This window comes from Anguilla rostrata, chromosome 17 (assembly GCF_018555375.3).
Source record: "Anguilla rostrata isolate EN2019 chromosome 17, ASM1855537v3, whole genome shotgun sequence".
Lineage (NCBI taxonomy): Eukaryota > Metazoa > Chordata > Actinopteri > Anguilliformes > Anguillidae > Anguilla > Anguilla rostrata.
The window spans coordinates 513,748-531,485 of NC_057949.1; the positions used below are offsets into that span (position 1 = coordinate 513,748).

Sequence of the window (17,738 nt, forward strand, 5' to 3'; positions counted from 1 at the left end):
CTTTGTCTAGCCTGAATTCTTTGGGGGTAATGTACACAAACAGGCCTGTTTTTTCCTGCAAAAATGTAATTCGCTGCACGTCTGCAGAGATGGTAGCTGCCTAAGAGTCTCACTTTATTCTGCACACACTCAAAAACCTCAAGACCTGACACCAGAAAGGCTCAAAATACCCCATGGCTGTTCCCCAACCAGCGCAGGCACTTCCTGTTCCTGTTATAGCGCGAACGCGACCAAGAAATGGAGGCAAAAATAACATCCGGTCGGCAGAGGCCTGCGGTTGTGATGATGCCTCAGCATGCAACCAGAGAAGAGGAGCAAAACTCACATCTGACAGAGGTGGAAACCACAAGCCAATCAAGGCTAGACTGCAACATGAAAAACGTGCAAGAGCTTCATCCAGGAGTCTGAATGATTGACTCAAAACAAAATTCAGTGTAAATAGTTATTAAATAAAGGTTTGGACCACAGTAATTAGAAGGCAGGTTTACCTTAGTGATAAGTCAAAATAATATGTACAGCAGCAACCATACCAGACTACCTACAGTCTAGAGGTTTATCTGATAGCAAGAGCACAACATATGATGCCAAAAGTTCTTGAGTGTCCCGTTGACGGGGCTGCCAAATTATATTCACTACCCCCCATAAGAGAGAGCCACAGAGGCTGACAGATGGCTAATTTGGATGAGCCCCATGACCTAGGATCAAATCTGGATCGTGCCAGTGCCAACTGCTGCCAGTACCTCCACAGGGCGACATGTCATCACCAACTGCGTCACCAGGGTATGAGAGGAGTCAGTCAGTTATGGATCTACGTTCAACGCAATCTAGTGACCCAGCCGATAAATCGGGCATGCATGGACTGCATGAGAAAGCTGCGAATGAAAGGTCTTCCTCAGACTCCACTCTATGCAAGCTTAATTATAGTCTGCTATGTGAAAAGAAACAGCTAGCAGTACCACACATTTCAAAGAAGAACCAGGGATGTCTACACTTTCCCAAATCAGTAGTGGGGTCTGAAGCATAAACGAGGCTGCATGAATGCAAAATATAAAATTGGGGTGGGGACTGGAGATGCTTACCTGCACATTGGGTGCCAAATAAATAAAAATAATAATAATACATTAAAACATAGCAATGGATGTTGGGAGTGGAGTCTGAGTTCAAAAGTCACACCCCTGAGATGGTCAAGGATAAACCAAACAAATGGAAAGCATGCCCTAAGCCAATCTAAGGTGTAAAACACCTGCATTTCTGTAGAGGTGCTTTGCAAGGATAATAAATAGAAAAAAAATGGTGTGTAGTAATGTCTTATAGCCCCAATTAGACACTTGTGTCTAAAAATAGCATTCTATTAAATGATTGCTTTTATTGGTCATTAGCCTAATTCAAGGAGTACTGTTGTAACACCTCCACCATTGTAAAGCATAGATTCCTCACACTTCGATGCAAAAAAACACAGGTCTAAAACCACTTCCGTTAACAAAAGAAATAACAAGGCAGTCCCCTTCCCCAAAGGAGGGCTGACATTGACACCTCAGGTTGATGATTATGGTATTTTATAATCCAATAACTGTCCGCAACGTTAACAAAGTCAAACAACTGCTAATACTACAGTGATGGTACTGATATAAGTTTAAAAAAAATATATAAGTAAAATCCCTCTCTGATCCCTAAGCAATCAATCTACTCTTTGTATGGCTAGCAAAATTATTATTATGTATATTATCATTATTCATCATGCGTTATTTCCATTGAGCTGAATGCAGTTTTCAGAAGCATTTGAAAACAAGCATTTCAATGTATGTAAATAGAATGTTTATCGAAAAATGTCTGCATAAAAACACTTAAGTAGTGATAAATGGTACTAGGCTATACAATCGTTTATGATTTTTTTATAAAAAAAGTTGTGTAAGTCGCTCTGGATAAGAGCGTCTGCTAAATGCCTGTAATGTAATGTAATGTAATGATTTGATTTTATATTTTTGTAATTTACCTCCCTGTTGTGATCAGGGTGAGATCTGCATGTGAGGCTGATGGTGCAAGACATTAAATTATATGTAGCAGACACTCTTATCCAGAGCGACTTACACAACTTTAAAAAATTTTTTTACAATGCATCCATTTATACAGCTGGATATATACTGAAGCAATTGAGGTTAAGTACCTCGCTCAAGGGTACAACGGCAGTGTCCTACCCAGGAATCGAACCTATGACCTTTCAGTTACAAGCCCAGTTCCTTACCCACTGTGCTACAATGCTGCCATGAGCTCCCTCACTTCACACTTCCCTGTGAAATTCCTTTGAAAGCTTTGCCAATGAAAAGAGGTGCTGGGACACTGTGTCTCCTTTCATCCGTATGCAAATTACAGCAGCTTACTTACTGCTTACAAGCCCGATTTAAAGGGAGCCAGAAAGCTGAATGCAGGTCAGATCACACAGCAAGGTAAAACCAAGTGATCTGATTGTTTATAAAATGTGAATTTAGTTTGTTTGATAAGGAACCATTATGAACACATTTTGTACACAGAAGCTCTTCAAAAGGACACCATTTGACTGAAATACAGGACTTAGTCAAAAAGAGAGAATGGTTAAATAAAGAACATATGTAGTGTGGGGTTCCAGATGGTATCATCCTGAATAAAATTAGCATCTAGAAGTGGAATAATGCTGGGGAAAAAACATACATAATAGTCAAATTTGGAGAGGTCTGGTTCCATTTGGAGAGGTTTTGGGCCCACCTTTGGGGAAATATCAAATCTTACTTCTTAGTTCACTCCACTCCAAACTTTTATCCTGGTGTTGTACACATCCTGGGGTACAATTGGAAAAAGAAATCTGGTTTCGTCCAGTTACTTGACAGTGGCACACAGAATATGTAATTGACTGAGAAGCGCAAGGTTGGGACGATCGAATACCGCCTAGCCCTCAGGCAGATCTTTTCATATCTTACACTAACATTGTCTTACACTTATATTTGGTAACCAATAATTGTTTATTGCTTTTGAACTATTGCTTTTACACTTATTAGAATATCATAATCTTCAATGCATATGTTTACCAAAAGTCACTCACAACCAGCCATATGCAGTTCATGATGGGAAATGTATTGATTTTCTTAAAAAGTAACACCAGTTGACCACCGTTTCTACTAACCATATTTCTTCACTTGAATACTGTAGAAAACTTTATCAGCAAACGCCACGTTTCTACATTTATGTCACATCGCCCTGTTCTCGATCTACCCACATACAAACAATTACTATGTATGTACTGGCAGCAACACCCCATTAAAACATCCCATTTAAAAACATGACTCGATCATAATTATAACTACTAGCGACTGAACGTGAGAAAAGTACATTTGTACAACAGTTATGCAATTTTGTGTGTTACTTCAACAACTATTTTAACAAGTAATTGTTAATACCATCTGTTTTATATACCGTTCAATAAGAAAAACTCATCTCACTCATGGTCACTTTATTTTCTTTGCACTATAGTCTGTGATCATGTCAAACTTCACCTACATGCCCATTCTGCTAAAACATATTGTTTTCAACTACTCAATTTCATCATTTGTCCTCATTTCTCTCATACTACATATGTTCTGCTATTCTCCACTGTTTTGTTCTACTTCTCAAATTCTCATGTAAGGTCAGTGATCTAGCTAAGCAAAACAGCGAAGAGGAGTCCTACCTACAGCTAAGCAAACAACAAGGCTGAATCCATTTGACGTAATTTACACAGAAACTATACGCTCAGATTGCCTAGTTTCACTCACTGTGGCCAAGCGGAATCGATAACGTTGCAGAAAATATTTTACTTTAAAAGATTTAATTCAATCTTCTACTGGGACTTTTGCCGTTTATTGAGGGTGTGACAGAAAATTTTGGTGCCGCTGACTATAATCGAATGTTTTCCACATTTACCGTTCGATTGAGCAAGTACCATTCACAGTACATTTTTATGGGTTAGTGCTGTCAGATTGTGCTAAGTAGCCTACTTTACATTAACCTTGTATGGCGATCAATAAAGGCTAACAGCACAGTACCACTTACTGCTTGTCACTTCTACCACCATTGTAACAAACTAAAAAAAGGCTACAAACTACGTTTTCTATGAGAAATGTGCTGTCGAGCTCATGCGCATACACTGCTGGCGATATTCTAAAGCTCCGTTTTGCCCTCCGTACTATATAGCATCCTAGCTATGGCACATCCTCACCTCTGTAATGTTATTTGTTGTCCTCCATGTGTCCATACACCTGTATCGGTGGTTGTAGCTGTGTGTCCATAGCTCCTACTCATGCGTGCAGGATAGCATCTGTATGCGCGAACTAGGTTAACTAAAGTAGGCGATCCATACGTGCTAACTAGGTTAGCGCAACGCCTTTATCTATCTGCATCTCCCTAAATCACCACTTTGAATGGCATGACATTTTTAAGCACAGCTTTCTTGCCTAACGTTACGTTAGGTAACCCTAACATGTTCGCGTTTCGCCTACTTTCGCGCATGCGTCCTACCAAACGGCCCTCTCAGATCGTCCCTGAGTGACCACAATTTGCCATGCATAGCCATGCATGAAAAACTATAATATCCAGCTCAGCCCCGAGTTGTGACACCCTCGATAGGGATTTATTTCTCTTTATATTAGTTTAGATAGAAATCCTTTTTAGTTTTGGACTAGCTCCAATTATCAAAGCTCCAGAGTACGACCATTTTGGTCGCACAGTGCGACTAAACATTTTCATTGGTCGCACCGGTGCACAGGTCTGTCTTTGTGTGTTACGATAGATTATTAGGGCCACATTGAGGAAAAAAAATTCGGAGATTTTAAAAATAAGGTCGTAATATTACGAGAATACAGTCGTAATCTTACAAGAAAACAGTCATAAAAAATATTATGAGAATAAAGTCGTAATTTTACGAGAAAAAAAGTAATAACATTATGAGAATAAAGACTAAATTTTAGGCTACGTGTTATTTTAGCGAGGAAATATCAGAAGAGCAGCCTGCTGCCTGCGTTAAAATGAGGAACGTGGAGCATCTTGTGAAGTTATACTTTAGTATAGGTTTCACAAATAACGAATTACTTAATCTTTTGGCACATCAGCACCACATTATCATAAGTATCAGGACATTGAAAAGACTGCAAGAAACTGTGTCTATTCTGACTGAAAGAACCACACAGACTTTGAGGAAACTGCAGGCTCAGGCTGCCATCAGACTGTCCTCTCACCCGTTTTGTTGGTTTCTGGTAATATATTTTCCTAAAAATTGTTTTTTTTTTTTCTCAAAATTTTATGACCCTGATATTCTTCTTCACTGAATGCAGGTAGGGGAAAAAAACTAGGCATGTATGTGTGAAACATATAAACTGCTCCGGGAGCAGTGCACACTTTTGTTAGAGTTATTTGAGTTTGAATTATTTATTTAAATTTGTCAAGCACTTTAAACATCAACACTTTTTAAGTTTATTTTTTAAACAATTGAGGTTATTGCGATTTCTTGTTTGTGCTGCGATTAAAATAAACTAAAAACATTTATCTGCACCTTTATTCCTGTTTACAATCATTTACATAATGTGTTAAGAAATTACCAATGTGTATGGCAACTGACAATAAAGTAACGCTTAAAATGTATTATTGCAGTGCCAAAAGGCGTGGTGAAAAATTTTGGGTGCACCTAAATGAAAAAGTTAGCCGCACCAGTGCAACCAATGTAAAAAGTTAGTCTGGAGCCCTGAGTTATATTTTTAAATCGTTCTTCAGCCCCACATTTGGCATTTTAGTAGTTTGTTACTATTAGTTATTAATAGTAGTACTATTTTACAGTTTGTTGTTAAGATTTATGTAGTCATACCAGTTTATATATCGCACATACCTTTTCCAATTGTAAAGAGCCTTTCTAGCTGAGATAGCTATAGTGGGATTCAGTTGTTTCGTCTTTCGACTGAAACCAGCTAATACAGTCAGCTAGCTAATATTAGCACACATTTCATGGCCATGGATCATAGTGCAGCCTAGATGATGTGGTGCCTTACCAGGGGATCAAATAATGTCAGGGAATGATCCCTCAGGCCATTGATTTGGACCATTAGTCCACTCTGTAACTGCATAAGGACAGCACTCTAATCCTACCCTGTTAATTTTGCCAAATACCTTTGCTAATCTTTAAGAAAACAATTATTCAGTGTAATTTGCTGACATTAATAATAAAATAGCAATGATGATAGCCAGCTTGATCTAGTTAGCCCCTGGTTTCCCCCTCGCTGGCTCCACCTATGTGCCTTTCATGTATTACCAACTATTGCCCCTCCCCTAAATTGTATCCCCTCTCTCCAAAACTCATGGTTTGCAACATTATAACACTGACCTGTGCACAAAGTGGTGAGATGAGATGTTGCTTACGGTTACCACAGCAACGACTCCATCCACTTCCTCGTCTACAGTTGCTTCCTTGTTCGTTGCAATTCTCATCTGGCTAATATCTAGGTTAATATAGTGAAAATGGATGACAGCAGTAGCGATAGTGAGATGTTTGCTGTGGCAGCAGTGCTGCTAATAAAAGAAAGGCTTCATAACAGCCAAACATCCATTCTTTGGAGGCGATCCCCAGCTCAGAACCAGGACATGGGGCATGCACAGTTGTGCAAGGACCTGTCTCCTAGATTCGCCATCGTTTCTCCAAGATGCAGTAAGTTTGCTGTAGAACACTTTCGTCCATATTTGGTAAAATTTCTTTCACCTCCCAACAGATATCAACAAAGTAAAAGGCCTAAAAACAAAAAAATAAATAAAACCGGTCTCTCTGACTGCCCAAGGCTCTGAAATCAGCCACTTCAAATTTCACTGCACCTGAATCTTAACAACCAATCAGGGCAGCTGTCAGCTCTGCCTCCTGTTGCACATTCACAGCACTGCCGAAGCAAGCAGGATGGACGGGGCTAGGGCCACAGATAAGAGCAGAGGTCAAAGTTAACTAGACCTCCAAACGATGTGAAATTCTGGCACTTTTCTTACGTTCAACCCCTTTGCACACATGTAAAATCTGCCAAATCCTTGCCCATTTAGGGGGTACCTTATTTAAAGCGTTATAAGCATCACAGAGACATGAACAATGGCTTAAATGAAGCAGGACACTTATGATACTAACTAATTTGATTATATTATTCATAATTTAAGAAGAACTAGAAGAAGTGCCAAAAATGCAATTGTCTAGGCAAAAAAGCAAAAATGAATTTGCTCTATTTTAGTTGAAATGAAATACTGAGAGATCCCACATATAAAAAAGTTAAACTATACATGCCCTGGATAAAAAACTCCTTGACCACAATTGCGTAAAATCTACAGGTGGATATGCAGAACTACTAAATTTAAATGAAACAAAAAGTAAGCAGTGTACCCAGTGTCTCCAAATCTATCCAAAATGTCTGAATTATGCATTGCAGTAAATCACAACATTGTCATGCATTTCACTACAAATCAACTGTTTAGACTCTTAAACTGTTGCATCATTTTCAAGTGGGAATTACAAGCTTCCCTTCAGTACAGTAGTCTAAAATATCTTGGGGTCCAGAAACATATCCAAAATCTCTCCAAAAATGAATAAAATGCTTTTTGTCCATTATAAAGCATATAGGCTAAATGTGCCCCTTGTGAAGGTTTAAGATGAAACACTGATATCAGATTTAAAAATGCAAAAACATTGTCACAATGTGGTACAGTACCGAAATGTGTAATCAGTAACTCTCATATGTTTTTCTGTACTCTACAGTATGTAATGTTTTCTTGTATGGGGATGGGACAACATTCATTAAAACAATATTCAACCCGTCCACCATGTTTTGTCAATGTTCCAGCACACATCGCATCTGGTGCATGAAACACAAACCCTGCTGAAGCTGCCAAAGAACGCCTACGTTACAGTGTGAAATATCCTTATTATAAAATACCACTAACCTATTTAAAGACACTCAATTTAAAAAATAACGTATATAACCAAAATATTTTTAGCAGTAACACTTACTTATGGACGATGAAATCTTATCTGTGTTCAGTAGACAGAGACAGAAACCCTGTTCAGACCTGGCATTAAAATGCGTCTTGGGTGATCCGATCACAAGTGGAGGTGGTCTGGGGCGCATATGGTCACATTCTTTTAGCAGTGCGTACTTCCCTGGGCCACAGCGGAAGTACGCACTCATTCGCGCTGCGGCTCTCCTTTTGTTCCTCCTTTTTCTCATCTCCAGTTGGTTCTCAAATCGCGTAAGCTGGCTTTGTCCACGATGTTTGAAAATTTAGAAAAGCGCATAGAGACATATTACGAGTGCGTCAAACATCTTGGGTGATTTGGTTTGCCTGGAACACACCAAGGAATAGACCCAGTCTGTTTTTGTTTTGATTTTGCTCACGCGCCAAGGTCTTTGCAGACTTCTTCTTCTTTTAATTTCCGGCAGACTAGGCACAGGTAGTGCATTTCTGCCTCCCGCCGGTTAAAAACAACAACGCATTTGGTCTTTGCAAACGGAAATGATGTACGTGTTTATTTGCATATTGAGCGGGGAAGTAAGATCTGATCACAAGTAGTCACTCGAGATGCATGTGGAGACGCATTCTGATACCAGGTGTGAACTGACATCTGTCTCGACTGAATCTAGACACAATCTGGATATATCTGGATACAAAGTGCAGGTCTGAACAGGGTCAGAGAATCAGTGCTGTTGTTTTCCTCTTCTGTTGGGTTTACCTTGTTGCTATGACGGAATACAAATTTTTGGTGGTGAACTGAAATGTTTTATGAATTCCCAGGCAGACACTCTTGTCCAGTGTGTCGTGGGTGGGGGGTCTAGTTGCAGATGAGACTGCAGGGAGGGGGTGCGTGTTAAATGGACTACTAGTGCAACATGGTGGCGCTTAGAAACTCCGTCTTCGGCATAGTTGTCCTGAATCGTCTACTAATAAAGCAAGAACACAGAATCTGTGTTTTCAACTCATAGTTTGGTTGCAGGAGCACTGAATGTCTGTGATGAGCAGTCTCAGGACGCTGGAGTTAAAACCTTAAAATTATATTTTCACTCTTTTGTTGACATTAAAACACGGATAAATGAAAGCAAAGACACTTTCCGAGTCAGATGAAACCAAATATATTAGCTTGTAATATAGCAGCTGGTGTGGTGTGACTCGCCATCAAACGACACAACATGCCAGACACAACATTCCTCCCGGTGCAGCCCACCAGGAGGAAGCTCTCAATGACAGCAGCAGCCTCTGCAGCACTCTGCGCTTCCATGACTGAGCCAGGAGCAGCACGTCTCTGAGGGAGCCGGAGGGAGTCTGAGAGAGCCTGAGGGAGTCTGAGCCTGAGGGAGCCGGAGGGAGTCTGAGGGAGCCTGAGGGAGCCGGAGGGAGCCGGAGGGAGCCGGAGGGAGTCTGAGGGAGCCTGAGGGATCCTGAGAGAGCCTGAGGGAGCCGGAGGGAGTCTGAGGGAGTCTGAGGGAGCCTGAGGGAGCCTGAGGGAGCCTGAGGGAATCTGAGGGAATCTGAGGGAATCTGAGGGAGTCTGAGGGAGTCTGAGGGAGTCTGAGGGAGTCTGAGGGATCCTGAGAGAGTCTGAAGGAGCCTGAGGGAGTCTAGGAGAGTCTGAGGGAGTCTGGGGGAGGGAGTCTGAGGTAGTCTGAGGGAGTCTGGGGGAGTCTGGGGGAGTCTGGGGGAGTCTGGGGGAGTCTGGGGGAGTCTGGGGGAGTCTGAGGGAGTCTGAGGGAATCTGAGGGAGTCTGAGGGATCCTGAGGGATTCTGAGGGAGTCTGAGAGAGTCTGAGGGATCCTGAGGGATCCTGAGGGATTCTGAGGGATTCTGAGGGATTCTGAGGGAGTCTGAGGGATCCTGAGGGATCCTGAGGGATCCTGAGGGAGTCTGAGAGAGTCTGAGGGATCCTGAGGGATCCTGAGGGATCCTGAGGGATTCTGAGGGATTCTGAGGGATTCTGAGGGAGTCTGAGGGATCCTGAGGGATTCTGAGGGAGTCTGAGAGAGTCTGAGGGATTCTGAGGGATTCTGAGGGATTCTGAGGGAGTCTGAGGGATTCTGAGGGATTCTGAGGGAGTCTGAGGGAGCCTGAGAGACCCTGAGGGAGTCTGAGGGATTTCCGTTCTTTAGGGAAGAGCATGCTTGCACATGGGACTGCAAGTTGGTCCTAGGAACATGCTGATATGGTTCCAGTTGAGAAGTGAAAAAGCTGGCCAACTAGTCAAAAAAAGAGGAAAGACAGAAACTCTCCCATAGGAGAGATAGCAACAATCATAATGTTGGGAGAGAACACACAACACAATTCCCTCCAATGTCTAAGGTGGCACATCTCTGGTGTGTCAATCACTGCCACAATAATAACTGCCCAGACTGCCAGACAAGAGTTTCTGTAAAGACTGTGAGCCAGGAGCAGCACAAAGACCTACAAAAACTTGCCACCTCCAGCTATTCCTATTTCCTTCACCGCCCCACTGGGAAGTTTTTTTTCTTCTTTTTTTCTTACTCATTTTGGGGTTCAGGCCTGGTTTTTTTCCAAATTTTCCTATGTGTCCTCTATGAAGCATCTTTCTAAAAGTTCTCTGAAGCGCTGAACAAATCAAATGGATTTGAATCCAATCAAAAATTTTAGCAAACTAGGCAGCCATTTCTCCCCTTCCACACGGAGTAAAAATGTCAAAGCTTAAAACCAACAGCAGAATGTTTTAGTTCCAGGACTCCAAGCCTTCTGAATGGCCTTCCACATACCATGTGAAGCAAGTACAAACTATTTTGGTCTTCAGGCTTTATCAAAACCTACCTAAAATGAGTCATGATTTTCTTTAATTAATGCCCCGAAAACTACTGCTCCCATCAGACTAAGTGTGAAGCGCTGTGAGAAAGCTTGCTTGAAAATTGTGATACAGAAAAAGCATTGATTGAAAGATTATTCAGTTGTGCTTCTCAAACATCTGAGTTGATAGACTGATTGATTGATTGATTGATTGAGTGATTGATTAATTGAGTGATTTAGTATTGACTAGAATCACTATGGTTCAGAGTCGTCCATCTCTTTCCCTCTTTCCCATGTGCTCTGATATCGCCCCTATCTATCTGCTCAGTGTAGGGAACACAGGGCTCTCTCTGCCCAGCACAGGACACACAGGGCTCTATCTGCCCAGTATAGGACACACAGGGCACTATCTGCCCAGTATAGGACACACAGGGCTCTCTCTGCCCAGTACAGGACACACAGGGCTCTCTCTGCCCAGCACAGGACACACAGGGCTCTCTCTGCCCAGCACAGGACACACAGGGCTCTCTCTGCCCAGCACAGGACACACAGGGCTCTCTCTGCCCAGCACAGGACACACAGGGCTCTCTCTGCCCAGCACAGGACACACAGGGCTCTTCTGCCCAGCACAGGACACACAGGGCTCTCTCTGCCCAGCACAGGACACACAGGGCTCTCTCTGCCCAGCACAGGACACACAGGGCTCTCTCTGCCCAGCACAGGACACACAGGGCTCTCTCTGCCCAGCACAGGACACACAGGGCTCTATCTGCCCAGCACAGGACACACAGGGCTCTATCTGCCCAGCACAGGACACACAGGGCTCTATCTGCCCAGCACAGGACACACAGGGCTCTATCTGCCCAGTATAGGAGACAAAGGGCTGTATCCGCCCAGCACAGGACACACAGGGCTCTATCTGCCCAGCACAGGACACACAGGGCTCTATCTGCCCAGTATAGGAGACAAAGGGCTGTATCCGCCCAGTATAGGAGACATGGGGCTCTATCTGCCCAGTATAGGACACACAGGGCTCTATCTGCCCAGTATAGGACACACAGGGCTCTATCTGCCCAGTATAGGACACACAGGGCTCTATCTGCCCAGCACAGGACACACAGGGCTCTATCTGCCCAGCACAGGACACACAGGGCTCTATCTGCCCAGCACAGGACACACAGGGCTCTCTCTGCCCAGCACAGGACACACAGGGCTCTATCTGCCCAGCACAGAACACACAGGGCTCTATCTGCCCAGTATAGGACACACAGGGCTCTATCTGCCCAGTATAGGACACACAGGGCTCTATCTGCCCAGCACAGGACACACAGGGCTCTATCTGCCCAGCACAGGACACACAGGGCTCTATCTGCCCAGTATAGGAGACAAAGGGCTGTATCCGCCCAGTATAGGAGACACGGGGCTCTATCTGCCCAGTATAGGACACACAGGGCTCTATCCGCCCAGTATAGGAGACACGGGGCTCTATCTGCCCAGTATAGGAGACTCGGGGCTCTATCTGCCCGGTATAGGAGCCATATGGGTCTGTAATCTCCATCTCCAGCACACCACAGGGGTGCAGAAAGGCCACAGCCATGCCTGCATGATCTTACAAAGAAGACTGTCAACCTCTGCAGTCTGCGTGCAGCCCCCTCCTACTCCTCTGACCTTGAAGCTCCGCCCCCTTAAGGCGTGTGGCTGCGACAGACCCATTCCTACAGCACACAGTTCTATTTTCATTTAAATTCAGCCATATACAACATTTTAAAAGCCTTTTTTCTCAGAGAAACAATTTACACACCCAAGATAAACCAAAATCGTATTTATAAAAAATTCTGAATAAATGTGACAGATAAATATAAAACAAAAGAAGCAACAACCAGGACACAAAGCCTACACGTTTATGGAAGGTATTTAGCTAGTTAGCCAGCCAACACTGAGGTGACCTATAAAGCAATGATCCATTGAGTTAATAAACAAAGAGAACTCCAACACCTCGATGTGCATGGTGGGTAATGGAAACAGCGGAAAGCAATGTTGGAGCCATTAATGCCAACTTCAAAAGACATTTTAATAATGAAATCTATACGAAACTAAACGGCTTACCAACCCTGTAAGAATTCAGGGCAGGCGAGCAGCGTAACATTCTAACATCAACCGGAGACTTATTTCCAAGTGGATGGAATGATGCACTTCAGTTGGATGCATTGTAATGTCCACAATAACGTTTAATATGTTACGGTGGATAAACTATTGCTTTACTGTAGCTTTGACGACTGTGCATTGGTATAGACATTCTACAAGAAAAAAAGGGCTACAAGTGTTAATTTCACGTGGCGGAGCAGAGCAATCAGAAGTCAGAGAAGACATCCTGAAGGTATGGTACCTCTGGCGCAAATGCACAAACGTCATTGCAGACGATGCAGAGGTGTGACACTTACAACCATCCACTCAGAAATATCATTGCCTGGACCAGGAACGCTATAATTATCATAGATAATAAATATGAGATACGGGACGGGAATGCGTATAACCAAATACAGTCACTGAACCATATACAACATTATTTATTAGACAAAACGAAACAAACACGGCTGATAACACCTTGTCTTCAAAAATAAAACTAGGTGTCTTGTCTGTAAGAGTACAGAGCAAGAACGATACCGTTACAATGTATAGAAATACTACTACTACTACTACTACTACTACTACTAATAATAATAATAATAATAATAATAATCATAATAATAATACGTTATGTTAATACGTAAATTAATACGTTCTGCAACACAAAAACATTCCAATATCGCAATCTAAGCAAGACAGTAGGCTAGCTAACGTCAACTATTCCACATAACATAACCGCCGTGGTGTTACGTTCTGCATGCACCAGAAATTGGCGCAGATAACTTAGAGTGAGCTAGTATTTCAAAGTGTCAACGAAGATGCAATGCAAGAAAAAACATGGACTGTGAATGGCTTTAATGTTTTCTACATTCAAAAGTGAACAACGACACACAGGCAACGAACAAAAAAGAAACACACTTACATTATCTGCATCTAGATATCGATCTAGCAGTTAGGCCTACTTCTGTTACGTAAACAGGGCGACATGTATGGCTTATGCCAACAAGCTACAATGACGAGCATTACCAGACCCATTTCCAAACATATCAAATAATGAACGTACAATGATACAATGCAGCGAGTTAGCCAGTTGCGACGTAAAGATAGACAGCACATCGACAGACAGCCAAAAAAACTTACCCTTTGCTATTTATGAGAATCCTGATTAAGAGGAAACGGTGGAGTCCTTATACTTCCCAGAGCAAAAGACAAGCACCGAGCAAGCTATGCGACAAAACGTCAATCCAATCTATATGACAAAAAGTTGTTTTAATGGTTTCACCTATTCTGCAACCAAACCAACAAACGAATGCTGTTATGATTATATTTGGTGGAATTAGTAAGCTCGGGAAATTTTTGTTTTTCTACCTAACACGTTACAGCCAGTTCAGCTAACTACATTTCAGACAAATCCTCCACGTCCGCAGTGAACGAAACGAAACGAAACGAAACGCTGCCTGGGAGGTCACATTTAACACAGACAGCTCCGTGAAGCGTTGGCTGAGCGGAAAGGGCCTCGGTCACTGTGCTAACAACGAGTTTGCTACATGTCGCCCAATCGGTGCGCAGACATTTCAAAGGGGCGGTTCCATCGCAAAAGAGTCCGCAAGCACTGTTTACTGCCTACGCCGTCGCTGTTCCCTTGAAGACAAACCCCCTCGCTTCACAAGGGGAAATTACCCATAAACAGTTCCACTCTCGGAGGGAGGAAACATGCTTTCTCAGAAAAGCCATGCTAGAAATCATCTGAATTACTGGCAGTGATTACGTCAGTAACAGTTTAATAAGACAAACGCTAGAGCCCATTAAGTTTCGTGGGGCTCCGAAAAATTGGAGCAGTGTAAGAAAAATGATCCCTATAAATAGTTCGGGTTGCTTTTTGCGTTCTGTTTTGTGATTTCATGTCGGTTTCATCTTGGTTACGAAACGATTTCGCCACATGCATCATTAAAACATTTCTTTAATCGTATCGGCTTTAAACAAGAGTATCAGATACTTAATACTTAGAAGTTTTGCTCTGGATATTTTGCCACAGAGAACGATAGATTCTTCTGGGATTTCATGAATCATTTCATATTATATATCCAGTTTGTAAATAAAAGCCCTCTGCTTTTTAGGAAGGGATCTTTTATATGATTTTAGCGAGCATACTTGTCCAGCATGGGAACCAAGCCCTGTTCTCTCATTCTGCAGTGCAATGACATTAGCCAAATTCTGAGCTCCCTGCCCGTGAGTTATGTAAGATGACGCAGAACTGAGATACCACAGAAGAGGTGAGACTTCGGCAAAACGGAATCGAAAGGCCACAGCACAGCTTTGTGTCCGGCTGGTTAAACTAGCCACCCGACACACTGCCAAGTCAATATGTCCTGCTACAATACTCTTCCTTGTGATGTCACATTATCTGACGGGTGTAATCACTGCAGTATTCAACAAACACTCAAAATAAAAGTACTGCTCAATACTTTACAGGAAACAAGTGACCCAGTCTCTATTTGCTGGACTTACGAACTGCTGACCTAATTTCTAAAAATAAATTGAATATTTTGCAATTTCATCACATCATCATCTGGTGAAATTCTGTTGGCCTGAGATAGCTCCTCACACAGGAGGCAGGGCGGACAGAGCTGTGCCACGCTCCTCAGTGGATGGCCCTGCAACCTCACAATATTCAGCTAACAGCTTAAGCATGATGGCTTACATATGGAAACAAGTTTGACAATGTGTGCCAAATATGTTCTCATTATATTCCCTTTCTAAAGCCTTTTCCTCACTGAGGCGGCCAGTTTGATAGTTAAATTATATCTTTCTTCCAGGATGAACACATCCTTTGTGAAAAATGTGAATTTCTCTCGGTTACTCACCCTGAGAATTAGACACTGTAGTTTCCAGGTTGCTGCGGCAGTCAATTCAGACACACGACTTGGATTTGCCCAACTTAAGTAACCTTTAGTTTTTGTGTTCTTTCACTTCCCCAACTGGGAACTGACATGATTGATATAACTCGTGCAACTCACATCTCAGAAACAAAAATATCTGAAAACGAATGTGAAACTTGTTAGTACTTTCATGGGAGAATATTGAAATGTGACCTGTGTGATTAGCTCAAACATGCACAACCAAAATAAATATAGCTGAATAAAAAGGTAACAAAAACAAATGAATGCAATTGGAATAGCAGGTCCTGTGGGTCCTGCAGTCTAAATTCCTTGTGTGGAGAAGACGTCTCTCAATTTGGAGAACTCTGTGATATGCTATTGACTTGGGAAATTGAATTTCAGTGAACTGTTGTATTGCTGTAGTGAGGCACTGAAACAGTGTTCCAAAAACCCATTTTTGTAAAAATTAAATTAATTAAACTGTCACAGAACCATCAAGTGCATGATCATCACTGCACAGCTGGCTTTGTGTATGTGAATGTAGAACCAAGTGTAGGACTTCTGCGAAGCACTGTTTTAATTAATAAAATTATTTTAAAAACTGAATGAAAAGTCATCATGATAGCGTGACCAGGTACACTGCATGGCCAAAAGTATGTGGACACCTGGCATCAAACATATCATCCAAAATTACTGGCATTAATATGGAGTTGGTCCACTCTTTACTGCTATAACAACCTCCACTCTTCTGGGAAGGCTTTATAGTAGATATTGAAGAATGTCTGCAGGAATTTGCTTCCATTCAGCCAGAGGAGCATTAGTGAGGCCGGACACTGTTTGGGCGTTTAGGCCTAGCTCGTAGTTGGCTTTCCAATTCATCCCAAAGATGCTGGATGGGGTTGAGGTCAGGGCTCTGTGCAAGCTATTCCAGTTCTTCCAGACCGACCTTGACAAAACCATTTCTATTTGGACCTCGCTGTGTGCCCAGGGGCATCGTCATGCTGAAACAGGAAAGGGCCTTCACCAAACTGTTGCCACAAAGTTGAAAGCACAGAATCATCTAGAATGTCATTGCATTAAGATTTGCCTGTACTGGAACTAAGGTAACAGCTCCAGACAAAGGGGTGTCCGCATACTTTTGGCAATATAATGTATAAAGTGTGTAAATGGAACAAGCCTCTTCATCGCTGTGAAGCTTCATTGTGCGCAACTCTGGTAAGATTTATGATTGTAAAAAAATGTACATTTTATAAAGGGTGTACTATTTGGCTGCCATTTTAAGTTGGGGCTCAGTTCCAAGCTCAAAAGGCTCAAAATAAGGTATTTCCATGCATGCATTGGACAATTGATGTCACGGTCTTTAATTTACAAATTAACCTCTAATTTCATAAGATATTTGAATGGGTTGCACCATTCATTATGACTTTAAAATCATGTTGTCAGATAACATTACAGCTTCCATATAGTCTTTTTCCATTTTTGACATACAAAGCATTACTTTTTATAAATAAGCTGTATAATTAAAGCTCAAAACACTTAAATATATTCGTTCTGTTTCACTATCCTAGTTTTGGAAATGTCTTGAGCTTCCTGCCATCTTGTCACAGCAAAGTTATGTGTATTGAGGGAAACTGGCAACCCTAACTGCACTCTTCATCATTACACTTTTAAACAGCTTTGCTTTACATTCTACACAAATGCATTTTAGACAAATTATGTTTGGGGTGCATGTATCAGGCACACATGTTCATATACATGTACTAAGCAAACTTACTTACGATGTACTGACTTCAAGCAAGGGAAATGAAAAATTGCTTCTGTCAATTCTGTCAATAGACCAACAGCAGACCTAATAGGTTAGAGTTAGATTTACCTTTAGATTTGGGCACCCTCTGGATTTGTCTGGTAGTTCTGTGAAAAAATGAAATGACTGG

At 42.1% G+C, this 17,738-nt stretch overlaps 1 protein-coding gene across 6 annotated transcripts in view; it reads right to left on the reverse strand.

Moving 5' to 3' along the window:
* Positions 1-15,843, reverse strand: part of LOC135243788 (signal transducer and activator of transcription 3) — a 40,751-nt gene extending 24,908 nt beyond the window's left edge. For 3 of the 6 annotated variants that reach the window (XM_064315821.1, XM_064315820.1, XM_064315816.1), the window contains exon 1: positions 14,066-14,452. The gene's annotated coding sequence lies outside the window, so the exon portion shown is untranslated. Of the gene's footprint in view, positions 1-8,029; positions 8,171-14,065; positions 14,454-15,789 lie in introns of those variants that run through there. The other 3 variants (XM_064315817.1, XM_064315819.1, XM_064315818.1) reach the window with 3 other exon arrangements.
* Between the last annotated feature and the right edge of the window lie 1,895 nt (positions 15,844-17,738).